General features: G+C 35.2%; 1 pseudogene; it reads left to right on the forward strand.

Annotated features, from left to right (window-relative positions):
* The first annotated feature begins 18,029 nt into the window (after positions 1-18,029).
* LOC109680038 (large ribosomal subunit protein eL14 pseudogene) lies at positions 18,030-18,693 on the forward strand (annotated as a pseudogene).
* The last annotated feature ends 6,286 nt before the right edge of the window (positions 18,694-24,979 follow it).

Genomic DNA, 24,979 nt, shown 5'->3' on the forward strand with positions numbered 1-24,979 from the left:
GAAAACCCCATTAAATTTTGTAGAGTCTATTTGAGCAAATAACCATTCATGTATCAGCCATCACTGTGAACCAGTACAGATTCAGAGAGCTCCACCCATCAACATGGATAAGGAATATTTATAGAAATACAAGTGAAATAATGACATACAGAAAGAGTTTGATTGCTTAGAGCTCAGATTTTGCCTTATATAGGTATGAACTGATTGGGTGGCAGCCTCTCATTGGCTGAGGTGAGGAAGCTGTGGTTGACTTAGCCACTTGTTACAAGAATAGGCTCCAATTTATTACATGGTTGTGCCACACATAATGTCTGTCACATTGGGAAAATGATCTATCTGAGATATAGTTTTGTCATCTGCAAAATATGGAGATTAACATATAACAGTTATACAATCATTTATTAAATTTTCATTTTTTTCTGGTTCTTTATTCTTTAAAACACATCTACTTTGGCATTCAAAGTATTTATTATGATGGCAGAAGCAAAATTAAATAAGAGTAAGGCATGCCACAGTGCTAATGCAATGTAGTAGGGACTCTCTACTATTCCAGACATTACTCAAGTACCTGCTTAGTTGTTGAAAATAGAAAGGAAAAGGAGGAAGAGTACATTTGAGAAAGTATGATGGTTTCTGAATGTTTGATGAATAAATGAATTGACTATTTTCCCTACATGTACTGCATCATTTAGTAGTTTCAAAAACGTAAGAGTATAGTAATTATAAGATTATATATATGTATATGAAGATAAATATTGATATTCCCATATATCTATATGTATGTATAAATATGTGTGTATACTAAAGTTTACAGAGATAATTTGTCAACCAGTATAATGCAAATGTCAGATTTTTAATCTAGCCTTTTATGAATTACTCTTTAAATAGTAGATGTTTACCATGTTAGCAATCATATATCTTTGCCCTGAAAAAATTACAAGTATTATTTTTCAAAACATTGGAAATTTCTATCATACACCTTACATTTTCAACAACTTTTCTATGCTTTTCTGATTATATCTGCCAAGTGAGATTTTTGAGGCAATATATTAGAGTTATCACTTGGATTCAATATTCAAACGGGTTAGAATAGAATCTTGGTTTGCTCTTACAGTGTTCATAATTTTGGAACATTCCCTTAATCTTTATTTTCTTCTATTGTCCATCATAAAAATGTAGATTAAGAAACATAATTATTTGTATAGGTTTTAGACTTAAACAAGTCATTTATAAATCATGTTAGCATATGATTATAATTTAATCAAAGATCAATAAAATTGATTAATTTGGGCTGAAGTAGGGCAAGATAGTGGAGGAATAGATGTTTCTTGTTTAAATAACAAAGAAGAGACTACATAAAGAAGAGTCAAAGAGAGGAAAGCATGGGAGAAACATAAAAGAGTAAATAGATACCTGAAAAATACATCAAAACAAAAAGATTATTATATAAACAGTTTACAGCACCTGCTATTCCTGGTCCCCCTGTGAGGAGGGGAAGACCTCCTGAATGTAAGCCATGCAACAGCATGCAAAACTACATCTGAAACAATATTTATGCCACCTACAAATCCAAAATCCAGTCATGGGATATTATGAGACACTAATTTCTCCCTGGTACAGCTGGCAGAAAAATAGGACAGTCTCACATTTCCTATATCTCAGAGAACTATGGCAATGAGCCATCTTGAGAGAGCTGGTGGACCAAGTCTGACTTCTCAAGACACCTGGCATGAACTTACATAGACCTGAGAAGGTAAAATTTGGTGGAGTATGGAACTTTCTACTCTGCCTAACTGCCTGAGGGCATTCTCCAAAGCAAAACAGCTGGCCATCCCTGGCTGAAGGCTCAGGTATCTGAAGTTCCATGCACACAGACCAGTTTGGAGACTGAGCAACTGAGGAAACATGGATAATTGCAACCACAGTTTTCTGGGTCTCCTAGCCACATTTTGTAGAAACATGCCACCTGAGCATCCCAGGCAGGAAATACCCAGAGGGCTGTCATGCCACCCAACTTGTCACAAAAGCCCCACTGAGTTAGGTCAATTTAAAAAACAAAACACTCAACCTTCACTGACTGAGCACTCTAGTTACAGCAGTTGCTTAATAGCAAACAAGAAGAAACATCAAGTATCTAATTGAGCAAAGGTGGGATTAAAGGTCACACCCTAGGGCACTCCAGGACTCAAAATTACAATGTTTGTTTGGAAGCCCACCATCAGAGGCAGAAATACATAGGAAGAGTTTCAGACTGGGTCCAAGTAGGAAAAGCAATTGGTAGACCTACCGTTTCAAATCACCTGACCCCACCTTGTGGAAAGAGTGACTTTGCCAAGTCTGAGCTCACCAAATTTCAACAAAAAATTTAATCCCTTGTGTATGGAGGCCACCAAGACCCAAAATAATTCAGAGGGCAAATCTCTTTAAGAGAATTGACTGTGTCAGCTGACCCTCCCCAAGGCACTATCTAGAAGGCAGCTCCATTTTTCTGAAGTTATTCCCATAATAACAAGAGCAAAAAGGACAAATGGAGAAATGTGCTTTTTACAGATGGGAAATATAAGCATTTTTTCTTTAAACTATTCGTTTCATTGTCCTGTTTATTCACTGTTGTTGTTATTGATTTTGTTTTTGTTTTGGTTCTTTGCATATTTCCTCTCATTCAATTTGAACTTGCTTGACTGTTTCTCTCCATTTTTTTCATGCTGCAATGGAGTTACAGGTAAGAAAGAAATTTTATTGATAGAGAAAGGCTGATTGGAGAGATGCACAGCAGGGTACAGAAACCTGGTGCCCCCTGAGTGTTGGAGTGGATGGATATATATGTATACATATGTAAGGCTTCCACCTTAATTAAAGAACAGTTCCGAGTGGAATCTTACAGGTCCATTCATGGTACATGTGGGACTCCTGTACTTCCTGGTCCTCTGTCCAAGCTGGTTCCTTTGCTTCTCCCAGATCATGAAGGCTTTCACATTCCTAGGATGACATTGGGCTTATTTGTGTTATGGGACTGTTACAAATCCCACCTTTGGGTTGGAGCCCCTAACTGCCTAAGGAGATGGAACATAGAGATCCAGACTTAATATACTTCCTGCTGAGAGGGGGCAAAGAAAGGTCCCTGCAGTAATAAGGGATCCAAACCCAAGGGGGTGTCCAAAGGACAATGGTCATAAGAGTGGGTGTGGAGTAACATTTGGAGTTTGATGGACTCTAGGCTAGAAGAAATAAAATGCACGAGAAGATTAAGGAGGCATGCACCAAAGCACAGGACAGCTTTGATAACAGCAATGGGTCCCAAGAGAGGGAAAAACCATGGGAAGTAGCCACCAAGTCAGTAGTTAGGTTTCTACCCATCCCAAGTTTCTATGGCTATGTGGGTGATTTTTTTGATGTTAGTGGCAAGGTTTGTTACCATTTGTCTGTTGTCATCAGTCTGAAGGCTTTGAATCATTGAATTTGCCACCTATGCCCCCTTCCTCAGCTAGAGAATAGTCTAAGGCCAGGCATTTTTAATATATAACAGCACTCATTTGGGTCTGTTATCTGGTAATTAATTCTAAGGTTCAATTCATTCAATTGAGCATGTAAATGAGAGTCTGGTAAACCCAGTTCCCATCTAATGCTGAGAGGTCCTTGGGACAAACTCAGAAATTTGTGAGATAAGTAATTTTGGCCAGGTTGTGAACAGTGGGGATCCATGGGTGGTGGTGAAGGATCCGTCTCATGATAACATGGAGAAAAAGATGTATAAATCTCCTAGCAAAAGGTGGATTATGGGTGGGAGAGAGCACAGAAAGAGGAAACTGAAAATTATACCACCACGGTGTAGGCAGGTCCATTCTCAGGGAGAAGTCATCCATAGGCCTATGCTTAGAACTCTGATTAGACTGAGATAGAGTGTGATGAAGAGGGAGGAGAGAACATCTGACATAAGTTTTTTTCCTGATGGAGTCTTTTTAAGATAAATTTAAGATCTGAGATGGGCTTACATGAGTAGTGAGTCTCCTCAGGAGCAGGTTTTACCGTGTCTGTGTTGGTAGGGGAAATTCAGTGCTTGACTCTGGAGATGTGGATTCAAGATTCCAATTCAGCCACTCAGACTCCTGTTGGGGAAGAAAGAAGCATAGGTTATGGGCCCTCCCATAGGGGCTCCAAAGCTCTCTTGATATGTGAGGAATTTTAACAGTCACCAAATCACTTCGATGGAACTGGAAAACATCATCTTAAATTAGTCAGGTTAAGAAAACCAAAGGCCACATGTTTTTTCTTATCTATGGAATAGATACAATGCAAATGCAGGCAATATTATGAAAAACAAGTCAGGTTAAGGGGAGGTAATAATCAGAGAGGGATAATAAAAGAAGGATGTTAAGGGGAAGAATATGGTTAATTTACTTCCTACAAAGAATGGATATAGAATTTTTAAATCTGTTGAAATCACCATAAGAAGTGGATAATGTAGAAAGGAGACAATAGAGGGGATGAAACTATTCAAGTTCTAACATATATATATATATATGGAATGTCACAAGAAAACTCCCTGTGTACAAACAAAGAAAAATGTCATACTGTTTTTTACAAAAACAGAGAACAGGAGGGCAGAACAGATCCTTTCTGTGGGATTGGTACCAATGGGAGGGAGAAGAATGTGGAGAAAGGGAGTAGGAGGGAAAATGTGGTGCAAACACTGTGCATATATGTATGTAAATAAAAAATGTGACCTGTTGAAACTATTTCAGGAATGGAGGAAGATGGAATAGAGGAAAATTATGGTGAAGGAGAATTCAAGTATGAAATATTTTAAGAAATTTTGTAAATGCCAAAATGTATGCCCAGTATGCTATAATTTTAAAAAATAGTAATATACAAGAAAACAAACAAGTAAACAAAAAAACACAGGAATCAGGTGAATATCAAGAAACTGAAGGAGAGATGAATCTTTTTCAGTTTCAGAATAATATAAAGGAAGACCAAAAACAAAAGGACTAAAGACAGCAAGTGTTGGTGCAGATATGAAGAAAAAGAAACACTAGTGCACTGTTGTTGGTAATATAAATTGGTAAAGTCATTTTGAAAATTATAGACATTCCTCTTAATAATTAAAAACAGAACTGCCACATAATCCTGCAAACCAATTATTGGGTATATATACAAAGGAAATAAAATCCATGTCAAAGAGACATTTTCTCTCCCTTGTTTATTTCACAACTATTCATGATAGCCACTAAGTTGAAAAACTAATGTCCATCAATTATTAAGTTATAAATGGATCAAAATATGGTAATTTTATACAATGAATACTTTTCAACCATTAAAAATGAATGAAATCCTACATTTGCAGTAATATGGGAGGAAATGGAATTTGTTAAATTATTCAAAATAAGTCTTACACATAAATGTGTAGCAATTATATGTCTATATTTGATACTAAAGGGTAAATTCAACCTATATTTATGTTAAACATTCAAATGAACAATCACAAAGTTTTACTATACATTTTTTCTCATTTTTCTTAAAAGAACATGGTTCAAACCTGAAAAAAGTAAAATTTGATCTATGAAAACTTCATTTTTTAACATTCAAACTATGTATTTTCTTATACATACTTTCAAACAAAATTTTTCACTACTGTTCCTAAAATTAAAGACATGGTAGTAACCAGATACTATAGAAAATATGTAAGTACCCAGACTCAGAAATCTATGCTTACAACTGTGAACAGGATATTGGTAGAAGTATAACACTGAAGTCTCTACTTCCAATTCCTGCATGGGGGAAAAGGAAATGTTTCTTCCTTAACTTTTTCCAATTCTCCCGACTCTTATCCTGTTATATAAAATTCCTTTCTTAACAAACTTCTTACAACCTTATCCAAAAAAAAAGATGAGAAAGAAGAAATATAAGAATACATGTCTTAGTTATGTCTTTCCACACCAGAGTGAGCTTAGAAGTTAGGACAAATGACTTCTACTGTTGTTGGTCTTACTGGCAGCTATTGAAATACTAAATAATAATATCCAAAGTAAAAGGCTCTGTGATAACATTACTTATGTTAATGTCATAGTGTCATAAAGGTGATATTGTATAGATTTTTGTAAATATTCTGTAGAATTGTCTGAGAGCATCAGAACTACTTACCCAGTAAGTAGCCATTGTCATATGTAAGAACACACACAGAATGACTTTTCCAGGGAAGTAAAAATTCTTCATTGAGCCACTCTCAAAAGTTTATCTTCTAAAGATTACATACATTTTGTTGTATCAACTTATCTGACATTAAGGAAGAAAAGGAAAAGACTGATATATTTACATGAGTGAAAGAAAACCATGAGGCAATTATTTATGAATATTGAGAAATTAAAATTCTACAGCAAATGTATTTCACTTTTTTTTGCTTGTTTTTATTTATTTTATTTATTTTTTTTCTTTTATTATTCATATGTGCATACAAAGCTTGGGTCATTTCACCCCCCTGCCCCAACCCCCTCCCTTACCACCCACTCCGCCCCCTCCCTCTCCCCCCCACCCCCTCAATACCCAGCAGAAACTATTTTGCCCTTATTTCTAATTTTGTTGTAGAGAAAAAATTATTAAAGAAAAAATGGGGAAATGATAGAATAATAATGTCACCATTTTGTGAATCAGCCAAAATGGCAGCCCTGCCTTTTAAACAAATTCCCGTGCTCTAAGACAGCCCCACCCCTACCAGAGACTACTGCACATGCACTAACTTCCTTAACCTCCCCCTTCTATAAAATCCACTGCTCACCCAGACTCAGGGCTGTGCCATCTTTTTGCTGGCCAGCCTGGCAGTTTGGGCCTCCCATTAAACTTTGTTCTATGGATGTGAGACTTTTCTCATGAGCTTTCTTTGTAAGCAGCATTTTTTCTAACACTGAGTAGTCTTGATAAGTAAGTATTCTTTCTCTTCAAAATACTTTATCATGTCTGCAAATGTGAATTAAATTAGTGTAGAACTTTTCCTTTTTGGCACCTTATTTTTTCCCAAGTAGGTTTACGAGGTTTAGCAATTAAACCTTAGTCTCAAGCAATCTCTTGACAGTGACTTGGCTATCTATTGGTCTGATGGATTTTCCCATAGTTTTATGTGTTGAAAAATTCCTGTCATCTTCATAGGAAAACATACTAATATATGGTTGGAGTATTTCCCTTCTAAAATTCAGGTATTACCAATGTGATATTATTAAAATATTTGGCCGTAAGCATTTTTCCCTTGTAAAGGGGATTTAGACCATCATCAAAGAAGCTTCATGCACCATTCATTTGAATTTGATAGCAGCTGTCATAAGACAATGGAAACTTCTGCAGCTTGGGTCTTAAAAGAGTGCTGTCCTGTAACTCATCATGTATTACACATTCTTGGTGATTTTTTTTAAGTCATTCATAGATAACCTGATTCTGGGTGAGCATTTCATATATATCAAAGCAGCAGCCTTCTTTCCCAGAGCTGCTTGGGTCTCTACCCCCTCTGTTCCCATACAGCATTCCTTGGATATTCCAGGTATGGTTCAAGCAGGCTCAAGTGTTGTCCAAGCCACCACGTATTGCCCATGTGTTAATTTTCCAGGTACACAAAGTGCAACAGCCTTGGAAACATTACTTTTCCACCTAGATTTTAAAGGATACCTCAGAAAAACTTGAGGCTCAGACATGACTTGCTTCAGGGATAGAACAATTACAAAAAGCCCCTACTAGGACAATGTTCAGTTGAACTGTAGATGTAGGTGCCACACCCAAGGTATATGCGCCAACTCTAATCTGGGAGAATCATAGACATCTAATTCCAACCAATTACATCTGTGGCACGTGTTGTTTCCAGTAAAACCATGGAGGTGATATCCCTAGACCTTGGGAACCAACACAGTGTGTTTGAAGGTAGGACATAAGATTAAATAAGATTCTCCTAAGTCCTAAAGATTTGATTTTGTTTTCCATTTGTGGTTTGGACTTACTTTGATCCTCTTATTTCTTTCTTTTCTACTATTTTCTTCTTTTGTAATGGAAATGTGTGTCCTGTGCTTGTCTTTCCGTTGAATTTTGAAAATGCATAACTTGTTTTCACAGTCTTATGTCAAGCTGGAGGGCAATTTGCCTTATAGTAAATCATACCAAGTCTTCTAATCCTATCGTGATTAGAAGAGACTGAACTTAGGTTTTAAAGTTGATGCTGGAATGGGGTTAAGTCTTTTGGAGCTTTAGGCAAAATAAATGCATTTTGCAAAAATGAGGGGATGAGTTGGAGGGGGCAGAGGGAGAATGCTATGGTTTAAATGAATCCATTCAAAAGTTCAAATGTTAATAATGAGTTACTTCTTCAGTATTAAGAAGTAGACCCTTTATGAAGTGATTAGGTCAGGAAGGCTATTCCATCAAAAATGGATTATGGACCTTATAAAAATGACTTTACACAGCACTTGACTAGTTTGCTCTTCCATGTTCCTTATAAGCAGAGAACAATCCTTACCAGATAACTGAATATTATGACAATTTGATCATGTATTTATCCAACCAGTGTACTTTAAGAAAATTAATCCTTTTTATAATATATAATAATATTACTAAATTATTATTAAATATTTTTATTCATACTACCCTGTCTCTGGTATTTTGTTAAAGCAATACAAGTAAACCAAGACATATCTGTGTCTGAGTATTTCATTCACTTAAAATTGTGTTCATTCTTATTTTTAGAAGATGGATCTGTTTGATCATCTTTGTTATTTAAATAAAAGTCAAATTTCATATTTGGAAATCTAAGCAAGTATTTGTGATATTAGGTCAGTATTCATTATGTATTTATTTAATTCATAACCAAGAGTAGCAATGAATTCTCTGTTATTACATCTTTTTTCTTCTAGAAACACTTGTAAACTTGGTATGTAAACATCCATGCCTACCATCATGACAATTCTAGTAAGACATTTTCTATATACACAGGGAGAAAGAAATTGTCACTTAAATTGAATTTATCCAGAACAACATATGTAATGGCCTAAATGAAAATTCAGATTTTCTTCACTAGTTATACTTATTAACAATTGTTAGTCTTTCTTAACACGAGGGAAATATTGCTGTCTGCTAAATTCCTTGATTCCTTGATTTAAAAAAAATTTGACATAAATGTCAATGAATTGATCTAGGCTGGGAGTACAGAATTGAACTGACAATTTTTCTTCAGTCATTCCTTTTAACTTTCATTTTCAAGACCAAAACACTTCACTTTCATGGAGTTGTGGTATGATTGTAGCAGATAATCCATGTGAAGGACAATGTGGTTGTGGCATAGAATAGACACACAATAAGCAATAACTTTTAGTGAAATGATATAATTTATGATAATAGTAATACAATAATGATGATTATGTGATGATAATGGTATCTATACCTTTACCAGTGATAACCAATTGCTAAAATTTTGAATTTCCCAGATATGTTTTTAAGTTCTAGCCATACTTCAGAGATGCTCTAGGATGATTCTTTACTTTCTGAGTCATTCGTGGCAGCTTCTGTTCCACCAATATCTGTCACCTCTTGGCTTGTTATTGTGCTACACTATGTAAAACAGCTGTACCCTCATTTAAGCCCCAATGCCTCCTCATTTCTGATGTTTACTGGCTGCCTCAGTTATTTGCAGGTTTCTTTTTTTATGATCACTTGTGTTTATGTTGTTTGTACTTTGAAAAAGTTTCATGATGATTTATTTCCCATGAAATAACCCAGATAAGATCTGGTATATTTGAAAACAGAAGTATATCTCTAGATATAAGGTTAGAGAAAAACAATTTGAAAGTTTTCATTGATACATTAAAGGAATTTTGTCATCAGTGAGTTAAAGTATATTTATTCAATTCAATATGTATGGTGCTAAGTATGAATGATGGGAAAATTTCTTTTGTGTTTGAATTTTTTCATAAATAACAAATTGAAGAATCAATAAATGCTATGTATATAGTCTTTATGGCATCAAATACATGTTCATTCTTGGATTTTACATCTTTTGGGCAAGTGGTTCTCTAGGTCATACTTTCTCATATGTAATGGTTAGGAAGGATATATATTTCAAGAAGTTGTATGTAAGGGTTAGAGAAAATGTAAAGTACTATCCAACTTTTAATTATTACAAAGTTTGTTCATATATTCATCACTTTGAGTATATATTATACATATCAGATCATTTTGAAACTTTCTAGAGTTTATAATATTTTTTCCTGTGGTCAACATGTATTCCTATCATGTTGTGTATCTCTCATATATGTGTTTGCATATGTCTCTTATTTATGTGCAGTTTCATCTTAGGTAATAAGAGTTTTCATTTCTCTCTCTCTCTCTCTCTCTCTCTCTCTCCCTGTCCCTCTCTTTCTCTCTTCCTCTTTCTCCCTATCCCTCTCTCTCTCTCTGTCTCTCTCTCTCATCAGTGCACTAGCAGTTTTGGACTGGCTTTTACCAAGACCCAGGAAGACCAATCTAGAAAAAGATATGACAATAGTGCACTGAAATCTTACATTTTGCTCACATTGGGTTTTTTATATAAATGGTAGCTGAGCTATTGAGGGACTTGACTCAATACTCATATTTACAATGTGTCTCTATCTTTCTGTGCTTAACACATAGATCCAAATGAGTCATAGTCTCAAGAAATTGTCAGTATCTTTGGTCTTTCAAACTTCATGAGTTGGAGGTACAACAAGACATTAGTTTCAGGTATTGGATGAGATCTAGGCACATGTTGTCTGTAGAATATTTTTAGCCTTCATTATCTCCCACCCAATTTTTTTTCTCAGCCTTTCCTTATTTTATTCACATCCAGTCACAAAAAAATAATTACTTCAATCCTCTAAACATCATTTTATTTTTTTTATGAACTGTAACTCAAAAAGTGATTTCATGTAGTATATAAGCATTTCTGTAGCTGCAAAAAGTTCCCTAATATCTTATTTAATTCTATTTTTAAAAGTGGTCCTTAATAATCTATCAAACATTGTAACTACAGATATCAGTATCATTTTCTTTAATCATTTACATAGTAAGTGTAGGTAAGTCATCATTTTAAGAATTTATTTGTTGTTCTCAATGATTAATCTAAGCACTAATTATGGTATCCAGTTGAGAATATGACTTGAATTCTCAGAAAATATCAACAGTTCACATTTTTTCATATATGTGTGTGTGTGTGTGTGTGTGTGTGTGTGTGTGTGTGTGTTTGTATCTTATGGTCATCCCTACTATTCAAGAATATTGTTTGAATACACTGATTCACTTATAAACCCATGGACAATTTCTCATTACTTTATACAGAAGAGAGTTGGTAACATCATGAAGATGAAATTATGGTTCCTTAATCCCAGCATATTGGGAGGCACAGATCCTTTCAAAGCCATCCTGGGCAAATACTTCTTGAGAATCTAGCTCAAAAATACCCAAAATGAGAAATGGCTGGCAGAGTGGCTCAAGCCATAGAGTTCCTGCCTAACAAGTTGAAGGCCCTGCGTTCAAGTGCTGCTCGCCCCCTGCAAAAAAAAGAAAGACCTGGAAAACTTGTAGAAGGCCAGGCTAGAGAGTTCAGCTTGGCTGGCCAGAGCACAGATGAGTTCAGAGTGTTTTATCAGAGTTTATATTTAGATTTGTTTCTAAAGTTCAAGAGTACTCAGGGAGAGATCTATTTGTGCCTGCATTTCAGAAAGAGCACTATGTATGCTTGGCAAGGTAAACTGGAAAGGAAGGAAGACCATTAGAACTTCTTACCATAATCTGTCTTCAAAACAGTCATTCCCACTGGAGTAGTGACTGTGAGATGAAGGGAAAAGGATGGATTAAAGAGAAACTAAATAGGTGTGGGTGAATCAGAAGCCTTTGATAATAACATTTTGTTTCTTTACATGGATATTTGTGGGTGCAGTATCAGAGAGAATGTGAAGATTTGAAATCTAAGGACTAAATATGAGGACCCATATAAATTAGAAGTGCTGCATTTGGCACATAGAAATCATTCTATATGTTTGCTGTTATTGCCATATAGGTAAAACTAAACTGATTAACATTAAAAGAGCTCTACGAAGTACTGTTCATAATTACTATTTGGCATTTAAATATACCCAAGTTTACATTGCAGCTTTCCAGCCTTATAGCAAATTTCTTAAATTATTTTCGATTCAATTTCTTCACATAACAACAACCCAGCAGCATTAGTGAGAATTGTAGATAAAAAGTGTAAAGTGCTTTAAACAGCACCTAACACATGGTAGGAGCTTAATAAATAATAGTTTATTATATCAGTACAAGACATTATTGCTGGTTCCCAGCCTCTAACTGAGGGCAGGAGAGTCTTTTATTTATCTTCATATTTTTCATTAAAGCAGAGCATCCTATAATTAATAGATGCTCAATAAATTTTTATCAAATTTATGACAATTGTTCTTTTTAATTTTTTCTTTGTTCTTGTTTTTCTGCTAATCAACTTAGGCTGTTCATCACCCTTAGAAAATGAGTTTTCCTATGGTTCTATCTTTATATGGCTTATCCTAACTTAAAATATCTTTTGCTTAACTACCTTTTCACTTACACATAAATGATGACCTACACTTCATAATTTCTGACATTTTCTTATAAAACATCTCCTTGACAAACTTCCATCTCTACTACTAACTCCACACAGAAATGTATGCAAATAATGTCGTGGTTCTTGTATGTTTTCATTGTGAGGACACTGAAGCTCTTCCGAAGATTGTGGTTGGACTCCAGGACTTTGACTCAGAGTCCTGGACTTTGACGTCAATTTGACTTCAAGGTCATCTCTCTAAGAGCTGGTTGGAAAAACTTGAATTTAATCAAAGTGAACCATAGCCTTTGATAAGTCATGTGATTTAATGTGAAATATTTGCAGAAGAAAGATATCAAATCTCAGGTTAGACTGACTCTGTAATAATAAAGAATTCAAAAAAGTCTTGAGTTCATAAACCTTGCCTAAGTACTTCAGTTAGGGGATTCATGATCCATATTTACATGTTACGTTAGGACAGGTATCTGATGAGTATACACTGGGAACATTGATTTTTTAAATCTTATTCCCTTGCATTGATTATGTATGCTTATATTTATTTAATATTTACATGCACAAAGATTTAAAAACTGGAAAAAATATTAAATCATAATGAGGAAAAAATTATTGGTCTTTGCTCTTTCTACCACCCAATGATAAACATATATCTATTTGTTAAGCTCCACATGTGTAGATATATGCAATCTGCATAAATTTACCATACTTCAAAAAAAAAGAAAAGAAATTATGTTTCATTGGTTTCTTGTTCCTCAACACGTGATACAGAGCTGAGTAGTCAGAATGGACTTAATAAAGATTAGTTGGTTAATTGCTGTCATTGTGAGGCAATTTCCTTCCTAATCTATTAGTAGGTCCATCTTGAATCTACTTTAACCAATTCAGAGAAAGGGGCTTATACACATTCTAGCCAATTCCTAGAATTCTAGAAAGGGAATCAAAGTAGAATTGTTCCTGCTGTAATTTACATAAATAAGTAAATATAATTATAGCAAGGTTCATGATACCTCCTGTTTTGTATCCTCATATTCTATGTTAGAAAGTTGCATACTCAAAAGAGCTAAAAGGATAGATATGTAAAAGGGTCACACTTAAGTTTTGAAGTAATAATGTGGAATAATCAGGTACATGGAAGAAAATAAAAATGAGAACATACAGCAAGCCTAAGTGTATTTCTTAGGCCCAGTTTATTATTAGTATTAAATAATTCAAATCTATTATTAATATTTCCTTTGATTTTTGCAATGTATCCAAGATTTTTAGGTGCAATACCCTACTTTTAAAATACAGACAGTTAATTTATATTTAAAAGACTGTTTAGGCTAACATAGTATGTGCCAAACCAAATTGAATCTGAAGACAACAATTTTTCATATATATACATATACGTATATGTGTGTGTGTTTGTATTGGAACTGTGTGTATAAATTTATTTTAGAGCAGTTTTACATGCACAGAAAAATTCAGTGGAATATAAACAAATTTTCCATGTGCTCATAGACTACACGCATGAAGTGCATACCCCAATATTAACTTCTAATCCCTGAATACTATATTTGTTATAATTGATGAATCTGTATTGACACATTATTACCCAAATCCGTAGTTTGAATTAAGATTCATTATTAATGTCGAATATTCTATAAATCTGAGTATAATGCTCTTTTAGTGTCATGCAGAATAGTTTCAAAGGCAATAATTTTGATAACAAAATGTCAACTTTTATTCCTGGCATAATGAAAATTTAAAGATTAAATCAAGAACTCACCTGAATTTCACTTTTCAGATTCTGTATTAGCACATATTAATTATGCAAAATAATGGGTTTCACCATAACATTTTCATATATGTATATAAAGTATTTTAATCATATTCCCCCCAGTCCACCTCTTGTAACCCTTTCCTCCTCCTGCTGTTCCCCCTCCTCTTCCAAAAAAGTACTCCTTCTACATTCATACATTTAAAAAAAATTAGATTCCATGTGTAAGAGAAAATATATATATGGTGTCCTGAAACTCGTTTACTTTGCTTTACATGATTATCTTCATTTCCATCCATTTTCCTGCAAGTGAAGGCTTTTACCACATCTATAAATTTTCTAGTTTAGTTTCAGAGTGTTTTAAAATGCACATAATTCCTCAACCTTGTCTTCAATCACTGTTACGCTCTTTCTTCTGCCTGATTTAGTTTATTGGTGATACCTTCCACTGAGTTTTTGTTTATTGCACTTCATTTTCAGTTTTTTTTTTTCTTAGAAACTCTGGTTGGAGCATTTCTTATCCATGTTGTTAAATTTCTCATACATTTTCTTAAATATCTTAGGCTTGAATTGACTTTTCTCCTTTAGTTGTCTGTTAATTTTAATTCTGTTTGAAGTCACTGACCATCTTCCACACTACAATTTTAATTCTGTCATTTCATCCATTTCCATATCTTTGGATTCAGTTATTAAAGAGTTATGAACTTTTGGAGAGCTCATTTTAACATGCTTTTTCATATGTCTTGAATTTCTTCATTGTGATTTGCCTATTGTTGCACTACTAAAGTAGATAGTCATCTTGATGATGCAACCTTCCTTAGAGGGCTCAATATCAAGTACTCTTCAAAAAGGAGTGATAAATAAAAGTGAATTAAAGACAACCACCAAACCACCAAAAACTACAGTAAGGATAGTGGCTCATCCTTTATTGAATCAACTATGAAAAATAAAAATTAATAAATGGAAAGCTAATAATAATAAAAGAATGAAATAAATGAGAGGGCAGATGCCAGTATTACAGAAGTACTTGACCCGGAAGGGCTCAGGGCAGGAATGAACAAGACAGGACAAACAAAGGTTCTCACCCATTCAGGAAGGGAATGACAAAACACACATCAAGAGGGCCAGAAGGCTGATGACCAACTGGCAAAATTTTATTTTTCTCAGCAAGCTTTATACAAGAGAGGAAGAGACTTAAACATCAAAACACTCTGAAAGAAGTATAAACTTCTTTTCAGTTAAGGGAAACCATTTAGCATTTCTTCCCACCATGATAGAGACATGGTGCACCTGCAGATTCCTACCTTGTTAGAATGCTGCTAAGCCACAATGGCCTTGTCAGACTGTGGTTTTTGGTTCCCAACACCTCCTCTCTTTTATATTTTTTAATTGAACATGGTGAAAGTACACTTTTAATTTAAAGAGCTGATGTATGTCAATACAGCGAATGACTGGGAATAAACACAGAATAAGTAAAATCAGAAAAGCCATTCCAAGCATAATCCAAAATAAGTGTTTTAGTATATTAAAGGGGTTAAAACCCTTTAAAGCATCTAACACATGGGTGACCACATCTGAGGGTTAAATGATAGGAAAATCACTGTTTTGTATATCTGATATTTCTTGATGTGAAGCAATTAAATCTAAACTCAGGTTAGTATGAGACCAGACTCCTTTTAGATGCTGTTTAATACGTTTCCAGCTCCATTGAGACTCATTATAAGGTTTTGCTGTGACATAAATCCACTGGTAGGAAGAGTGACAGTGCAGGGACACACAAGTTTTTATAGTTTGTACCTCATCCCCAAGCAACACAACTACTGATTCTAAGGCATCAAATAGCTTCTTGAGATAGTAATGTTAAAGACACATTTTTAGACAAATGATTAACATAATGAGCTGTTTGGATATTTTGTGATAAGCCTACAGTGGATGTCACAGCAGAAGCAATAAGTGACACCAGAGCCAATACTCCAGCAATAATAAGGCCAACAAAACTTTTGAGCCTGATTAAAGCTTTTTTAATTACCAATAAAGTCCTGTATGCCTGAATTGTCATACAAAGTACCATTTATCTGTACAGGCAGCATAACAAAAGCAGGCTGCTTCATTATCAGTATCCTTTTTTGATTAAAAGGTCCTGAGTTATTAACACAATTAATTAAAGTACAATGCTCATAGGTAATGTCATAATAAGAGTAAGGGGTTCTATTACTATGTTTAGCTATCATGACATGACCTGTTAGTAAAAGACAGGGTGGAGAGACACAAGTATTTATATTATGATATACAATCTGATAGTGCTGTACTGATGACACTGTCACAGGACCCATATCTGCTACCAACTGCCAAATATCCTTTTGCATCACTCTAGAAGACATAACCAATATGTGTGAGATCCATCCTGCAGTTGTGACCCAATCCCCCTCATGGGTAGACATAGGTTGTCTTTGAGACCAGTCCCAGAGATGATTATTTGTATATCTATCCAAGGGTTGCTTAACAGGTATTGGGTATGCATAATTTAACCAAGGAGGATTTCCATAAAACTTTTCATCCAGATCAGGACAAGGAGGAAGGCTCCCAGGTGGCCCTCATTGATCAAGAGAATAATGACTGGAAAATCCCATCTTAATAATAGCATGCCAATGTAATTTAGTTAAATCATCTTGTGAGCCCAAGGCACTGGAAATTTAAGTAGTCAGTTGAACATCCAAACACACAATGCCATCATTCTGGGATAAGCACAGAGGAGGAGAAAATGACCATGCAGAAAAATTGAAGGAGGCCCATTGATAAGGAATCTGGGAAGAGTCAGAGCCCCCCAATAAAGCAGTATCATTAGTAGAAATCTTGATGCTGGTATCATTCCCTGATGCAAGATGAAGAATAGGGGGATCGGGGAAGTATACTCAATAATTGTTTCTCTAGAAATCCCACACACCTGACAGGAGAGTATGGCAACCATGGCCAAAAACAAGGCCTCTGATGTCTGAAGTTGCAATGTATGCAGTAGCAACTCCTTGCCCTCTGTGGCCAACCTTTTGACTTGACCCCAAGAAGGCAGAGGAGAGGCATGGGTATTACATGCCTTCTTTATTGGGCGAGGGAGCAATCTCTGAATTATTCTCATCCTTTTCACTGCTTGGTTGATCTCATCCACCACTTTGAGCATCAACGGAGAACTCGTGATGTCTCACCAATCTTTTTGGAATCCGACAAGGAGAATCAGCAACACTGGGGAAAATACACAGAAAGTCTCTACCCCACATTAACATAGGGTGGGGCCCATCCATTGATGTGTCAGTGGATCCTTCCACATGACCAGAAGATGAGCCTGTTTAGAAGGGTCCCAAAATCTGACTGTCCCTGTTTATCTACATTTAAGATAAAAAATTTAAAACAAAAAGAGTGTGATTAAGTCTATTAGGCAGGAGTGGCATATTCTATTTTCCCTTTTTGTTTTAATAATTGAGCTTTAAGCATTTGGTGTGTACATTTAACAATTCCTTGACTTAATTGACATATTTATATATGCCTCTATACATGTCTGTATCTATCCATGTCTCTCTCTATATATAGAACAATGAATACAACAAAGATGGAATATGTATTTTTTAAGTGAACAGTTAAAGGAAGCATTTCTTTTTAGTTATTAAGTCTCAACAAATCTTCTCGCCGAACACCACCAACATGGTGTTCAGGCACTTCATGGAGATTGGCCAGGTGGCCTACATCTCCTTTGGGCCTCATGATGGAAAACTGGTCACGATTATAGATGTTATTGATCAGAACAGGGCTTTGGTTGATGGACCTTGCACTCGGGTGAGGAGACAGGCCATGCCTTTCAAATGCATGCAGCTCACCTACTTCATCCTCAAGTTTCCACACAGTGCCTGCCAGAAGTGTGTATGACAAGCCTGGGAGAAGGCAGATATCAATACAAAATGGGTGGACACAAGATGGGCCAAGAAAATTGAAGCCAGAGAAAGGAAAGCAAAGATGACAGATTTCGATTGTTTTAAAATCATGAAAACAAAGAAAATGAGGAATAGAAAAATCAAAAATGAAGTTAAGAAACTTCAAAGAGCGGCTTTCCTGAAAGCTTCTCCCAAAAAAGCACCTGTTGCTAAGGCAGCAATAGCAGTTGTGGCAGCGGCTGCTAAAGCTAAAGGTCCAGTGAAAAAGGCTACTCATGGAGGCAAGAAGGCTCAGACTCAGAAGGCTCATGCCCAGAAAACCACAGGCCAGAAGGCAGAGCTGCCTACAAAAGCTCAGAAGGGCCAGAAGCCTCCAGCCCAGAAAGCAGCTGCTCCAAAGGCATCTGGCAAGAAAGCATAAGAATCTGCTCTAAAAAGGAATATTCTTTTTGACGTGTTAAGAAAAAGTCTCAACAAATATCAAAGAACATATCAGAGAACATATTTTTTGACAATGTTGACATTAGGCTAGAAATCATTGGTTAAAAAAAGTAAAGTCTTTAGTTACCTGAAATGATGTAAAAGAATTTAATTATTTGTATGCCAAACAATAAACACAATAGAAATTTAAAATCTTTTGAAATAAAACACAGTACAAGATGACAAAACACTTATTGGGGGAATTGATACTCTTGTCATAACATGAGAAAAGAAGAAAGGCTGAAAAATAACTATCTAAATATCAAAATTTTAAAATGAATACTTGGTAAAGAAAGTGTAGTTAATAAATTAATTGAAAAGCAAAGAATGAAAATTAAGTCAAAAGTGGTTTACAAAATATGTAATAAAATTAGTGAAATTTAGTGATTGTGGTTAACAATAAAAGAGAAAAGAAACACAATACTAAAGCCAGGAACAAAATAATATGACCCCATAACACAGTTTATAAAAAATACAAAGACATCATAACTTGATGCCTACCAATTTTAAAATGATCATGAAATAGCAAACTCCTTGAAAACGACAATCTACCAAAGCTGGTGCACGTAGAAAAGGAAATTTTGAATTGCTCTATATCTCTTAGAAACATTTTTAGAAAATAGAAGGAAACATAGCATTTTAAATATAAAGTAATTTTATGATGCCTACATAATCTTAAAACTAAAACTTGACAAAGTCTTGTAATTGGCAGAATGCAGGAAACAGTTGTGGTTATAAAGCTTTTAAAACACAGTTGCCAACCTCTGGATTTTTGTCTTGGTGAAACTGCACTGACTTTTTTCCCCCAGTTTTATTGAGATAAAATTTACAAGAAAAATTGTATATACTTAAGGTACACATGGTGATCATTTATTGTATTACCACAATGATTTCCAGTGTCAAGCTAATTAAGTAATTAACACAACCATCACCTCACATAGTTGTGCGTGTGTATATGTGTGTGTTTAAAACATTTATGGTTAATCTCTTTAGTAACTTTAATTACATAATACAGTATTAACCATAGTTACGATGTTGTACATCTGATTACCAGAGTTTATCTATTACATAATTGAAAGTGTTTACCCATTAACTAGCATTATTTATTTATTTTTTGTTTTAACCCAAACATTGGCAAATACATACCATTTTGCTTTTTCTTTCTATAATTTGACTTTAAAAATTGTTGTATAAATTGTATGATGCAGCAGTTGAATGTGTGTGGTTTATTTTACCCAGCATGATAAGTTTCATGCTTATTTATGTGTTTAAAAATGGAAAGATATTTTAATAATATATATCAGACATATATTTATTTGTTTATTTGTTTACTTGTTTATGGAACAGGAGACCAAATGCGAGTTTTAAACATGTCAGACAAATACTACCATTGAGTTGTACCCCAGACCTTAAAATTTTTAATTTTAAATAAGAACCCTATATTACTGATTCTTGGAAAGCAATACACTGTACCTTAGCCATTTATCTTTACTTTTATATATATTTGTAAGTGACATTATAGTTAAATGTAATATTTTTGTTTGTTTGTTTGTTTGTTTTTTTCTTTTATTATTCATATGCACATAAAAGGCTTGGGTCATTTCTCCCCCCTGCCCCTACCCACTCCCTTACCACCCACTCCTCCCCCTCCCTCTCCCCCCACCCCCTCAATACCCAGCACAAACTATTTTGCCCTTATTTCTAATTTTGTTGTAGAGAGAGTATAAGCAATAATAGGAAGGAACAAGTGTTTTTGCTGGTTGAGATAAGGATAGCTATACAGGGAATTGATTCACATTGATTTCCTGTGCATGTGTGTTACCTTCTAGGTTAATTCTTTTTCATCTAACCTTTTCTCTAGTTCCTGGTCCCCTTTTCCTATTGGCCTCAGTTGCTTTAAGGTATCTGCTTTAGTTTCTCTGCATTAACAGCAACAAATGCTAGCTAATTTTTTAGGTGTCTTACCTATTCTCACCCCTCCCTTGTGTGCTCTCACTTTTATCATGTGCTCAAAGCCCAATCCCATTGTTGTGTTTGCCCTTGATCTAATGTCCACATATGAGGGAGAACATACGATTTTTCGTCTTTTGGGCCAGGCTAACCTCACTCAGAATGATGTTCTCCAATTCCATCCATTTACCAGTGAATGATAACATTTCATTCTTCTTCATGGCTGCATAAAATTCCATTGTGTATAGATACCACATTTTCTTAATCCATTCATCAGTGGTGGGGCATCTTGGCTTTTTCCATAACATGGCTATTGTGAATAGTGCCACAATAAACATGGGTGTGCAGGTGCCTCTGGATAATCTGTGTCACAGTCTTTTGGGTATATCCCCAAGAGTGGTATTGCTGGATCAAATGGTAGATCAATGTCTAGCTTTTTAAGTAGCCTCCAAATTTATGTTTTGTCTTTTGAGATTATATTGCTCTATTTGTATTTCAGCAAGGATTGTAAATTTTGTATAGTTATCTTTATCTCAAACTAGCAAAAATGCCATGTTTCTCTTTTAATTGTTTATGTTTTTTCTTCTACAAAATGGGAGAACAGGAGGACAGAACAGGTTCTGCAGGAGGTGGGGTAGTACCTGTAGGAGGGAGGAGGTGGTGGAGAAAGGGGTAGGGTGACAAATATGGTGCAAATAGTGTATACATGTATGTAAATGCAAAAATGATATCTGTTGAAACTGTTCCAGGAATGGGGGGAATGGGGTGAAAGAGAGCAGTAGAGGAAGTGAATTCAAGTATGATATATTTGATACATTATAAAGAACCTTTGTAAATGCTTCAATATATCCCAACCCATAATAATAATAATAATAGTAAACCCTGGAACTCAGGAACACTTAAATATCCTGAAATGGAAGTTAAAATTCAGAGAATATGCTAAACTTTCTACCTCTCCTTAGACACAGAGATACAAGACCAAGAAATAGGTGGAGATTTTATTACATGTATGATGCACTAAAAAGAAAAATTGGGGGGAGAAGGGGAAAAGATGAGTTCTGCAGCTGCCAGTGTCCATGCAAGGATGAGATATTGGTGGACTCTCAGGTCTCCAGAAGCAGCTGGGCATAACTAAGGTCAGTGACTCAAAATTCCATATACCCTGGAAAAACTATCTGTTTCCTTGTATCTGACTCCACTCACTCATATACAGGCTTTGTTTTCTGTATAACTCCACATGTACTGACCTGCTCCATATCACATACCTAAGCAATCTTCACACAGTTGTTCTTTCCTTCTGTTCTTCTATAATGGTTCATGGATATGCATTCATTTTCTTTTAAAGAAAACATTTTTGGGGAACAAAAGTATAAGTTGACTAAGTTCTTTTACTGAGATCATTAGGAAATACTTTTACATTGGAGTTACTTAAATTAAAAACTGCAATAGCAGGATTAACACATAAAGATTCTTGACTCTTAGTATAGTAAAAATAAAAAAAACCAAGTTAAAAGCCAATATTGCAGATGAATATAGATGTAAAAATTCTCAACAAAACACTTTCAAACCAAATCCGATAACAAATTAAAAAGATCATACACCATGATGAAAAAGGTTTCATTCCAGAGATGCAATGATATTTTAACATGTGTAAATCAACAAATGTGGTATAACATATAAACAGAATCAAGAACAACAGGCACAGGATCACCTCAATAGATGCAGGAAAAGTCTTTGACAAAAATCAATAGAAGGAATATACTTCAAACTTATGAAGGCTATATACAACAAACCCGCAGCAAATATCATAGTACATAGGGAAAATGGAAACCATTTTTTCTAAATTTAGGAATAAGAACTGGGTGTCCATTTTCCCTATTCTTATGTAGTATAGTACTGGAATTCCTAATCATTCTTTCCTAAAGTCAAAAGTGAGAAAAGGATGTCCACTCTTCCCACTCTCTTTTTTTATTCGTTTATTCATATGTACATACATTCTTTGGGCCATTTCTCCCCCTGTCCCCCTCTCTCTCCCCCAAACCCCCCTCGCTTTCAGGCAGAATCTGTTCTGCCCTTATCTTAATTTTGTTGAAGAGAGAGTATAAACAATAAGAAAGACAAAGCATTTTTGCTAGTTGAGATAAGGATACCTATATAGAGAGATTTCTAGCATTGCTTCCATATGCAAATGTGTTACAATCTATGTTGATTCATTTCTAATTGTCCTTTTTTCTAGTTCCTAATGCCCTTCCCATACTGACCTCTGTCACTTTAAAGTTTCTTTATTACTTCCTATGCAGTAAGAACATCAAATACTACCATGTTTTGGGTTTCTTACCTAACCCCATACCTCCTGTGTGTGCTCTCCCCTTATCATGTGACCCAAATCCAACCACATTGCTGTATTTGTCCTTGATCTAAAGTCCACATATGAGGGAGAACATATGATTTTTGGTCTTCTGAACCTGGCTAACTTTGTTCAGAATGATGTTCTCCAGTTCCATCCGATTACTTGCGAATGATAAGATTTCCTTCTTCTTCACGGCTCAGTAGAATTCTATTGCGTATAAATACCACATGATCTTAATCCATTCATCAGTAGTGGGGTATCTTGGCTGTTTCCATAACTTGGCTATTGTGAATAGCACTGCAATAAACATGGGTGTGAAAGTGCCTCTCGAGTAACCTGTGTTGCATGCCTTTGGGTATATCCCCAGGAGCGGGATTTGTGGATCATATGGCAGATCTATGTTTAGATATTTAAGAAGCCTCCATATTGTTTTCAAGAGTGGTTGCACTATCTTGCATTCCCACCAGCAATGTAGGAGGGTTCCTTTTTCCCCACGTCCTAACCAACACCTGTTATTAGTGGTGTTTTTAATAATGGCTATTCTAACAGGGGTGAGGTGGAATCTTAGTGTGGTTTTGATTTGCATTTCCTTTACGGCTAAACATGGTAAGCAGTTTTTCATGTGTTTTTTGGCCATTTGAATTTCTTCTTTTTAGAAAGTTCTGTTTAATTGAGTTGCCCATTTCTTAATTGGTTCATTAATTTTGGGAGAGTTTAGTTTTTTCATTTCCCTGTATATTCTGTTTATCAGTCCTTTGTCTGATGTACAGCTGACAAATATTTTCTCCCATTCTGTGAGTGGTCTCTTCAGTTTAGAGACCATTTCTTTTGTTGTGCAGAAGCCTTTTTATTTTACCTAGACCCATTTGTCTATACATTCTCTTAGTTTCTGAGCTTCTGGTATTCTATTGAGGAAGCCGTTGCCTATACCTATACTAGAGTGTTTCCTGCTCTTTCCTGTAACCAACTTTAGCGTTTTGGGTCTGATATTAAGGTCCTTGATCCATTTTGAATTGATACTAGTATAGGGTGATAAACATGGATCTAGTTTCAGTTTTTTGCAGATGGTTAACCAGTTTTCCCAAGAACATTTGTTGAAGAGGCTTTCTTTTCTCCATCATATATTTTTAGTGCCTTTGTTAAAAATAAGGTCGGCATGGTTGTATGGATTCATATCCAGGTCTTCTATTCTGCTCCATTGGTCTTCATGCACATTTTTGTTCCAGTACCATGCTGTTTTTATTGCTATTTCTTTGTAATATAGTTTGAAGTTGGGTTTTGTGATACCTACAGCCTTGATCTTTTTACTGAGTATTACCTTGGCTATTTGCAGTCTCTTGAGTTAACAAATGAATTCTAAGGTAGATTTTTCAATCACTGTGATGAATGTTATTGTGATTTTTATGGGCACTGCATTAAACATGTAGATTTCCTGAGTAGTATAAACATTTTTACTATGTTGATTCTAACAGTCCATGAGCACAGGAGACCTCTCCACCTTCTGTAGTCTTCCTTGATCTCTTTCTTCAGGGGTTTGTAGTTCTCCTTGTAGAGATCATACACATCCTTTGTTAAGTTTACTCCAAGGTATTTGATTTTTTTTTGACGCTATTGTAACTGGAATTGTTTCCATATATTCTTTTTCAGTTTGTTCGGTATTGGTGTATAGAAAAGCTAATGATTTTTATATGTTGATTTTGTATCCTGCCACCTTACTGTAGCTGTTTATGGTGTCTAAGAGTTTTTAGGTAGAGTTTTTTGGGTCTTTAAGGTATAGGATCATATCATCTGTAAATAAGGATATTTTGACAGTTTCTTTACCTACTTGTATTCCTTTTATTTCTTCTTCTTGTCTAATTGCTCTGACAAGGAATTCCTGTACTATGCTGAATAAGAGTGGGAAGAGTAGGCACTCTTGTCTCATTCCTGATTTTAGGGGAACT

The sequence above is a fragment of the Castor canadensis genome, chromosome X (genome assembly GCF_047511655.1).
Source record: "Castor canadensis chromosome X, mCasCan1.hap1v2, whole genome shotgun sequence".
NCBI classification, from domain to species: Eukaryota; Metazoa; Chordata; class Mammalia; order Rodentia; family Castoridae; genus Castor; species Castor canadensis.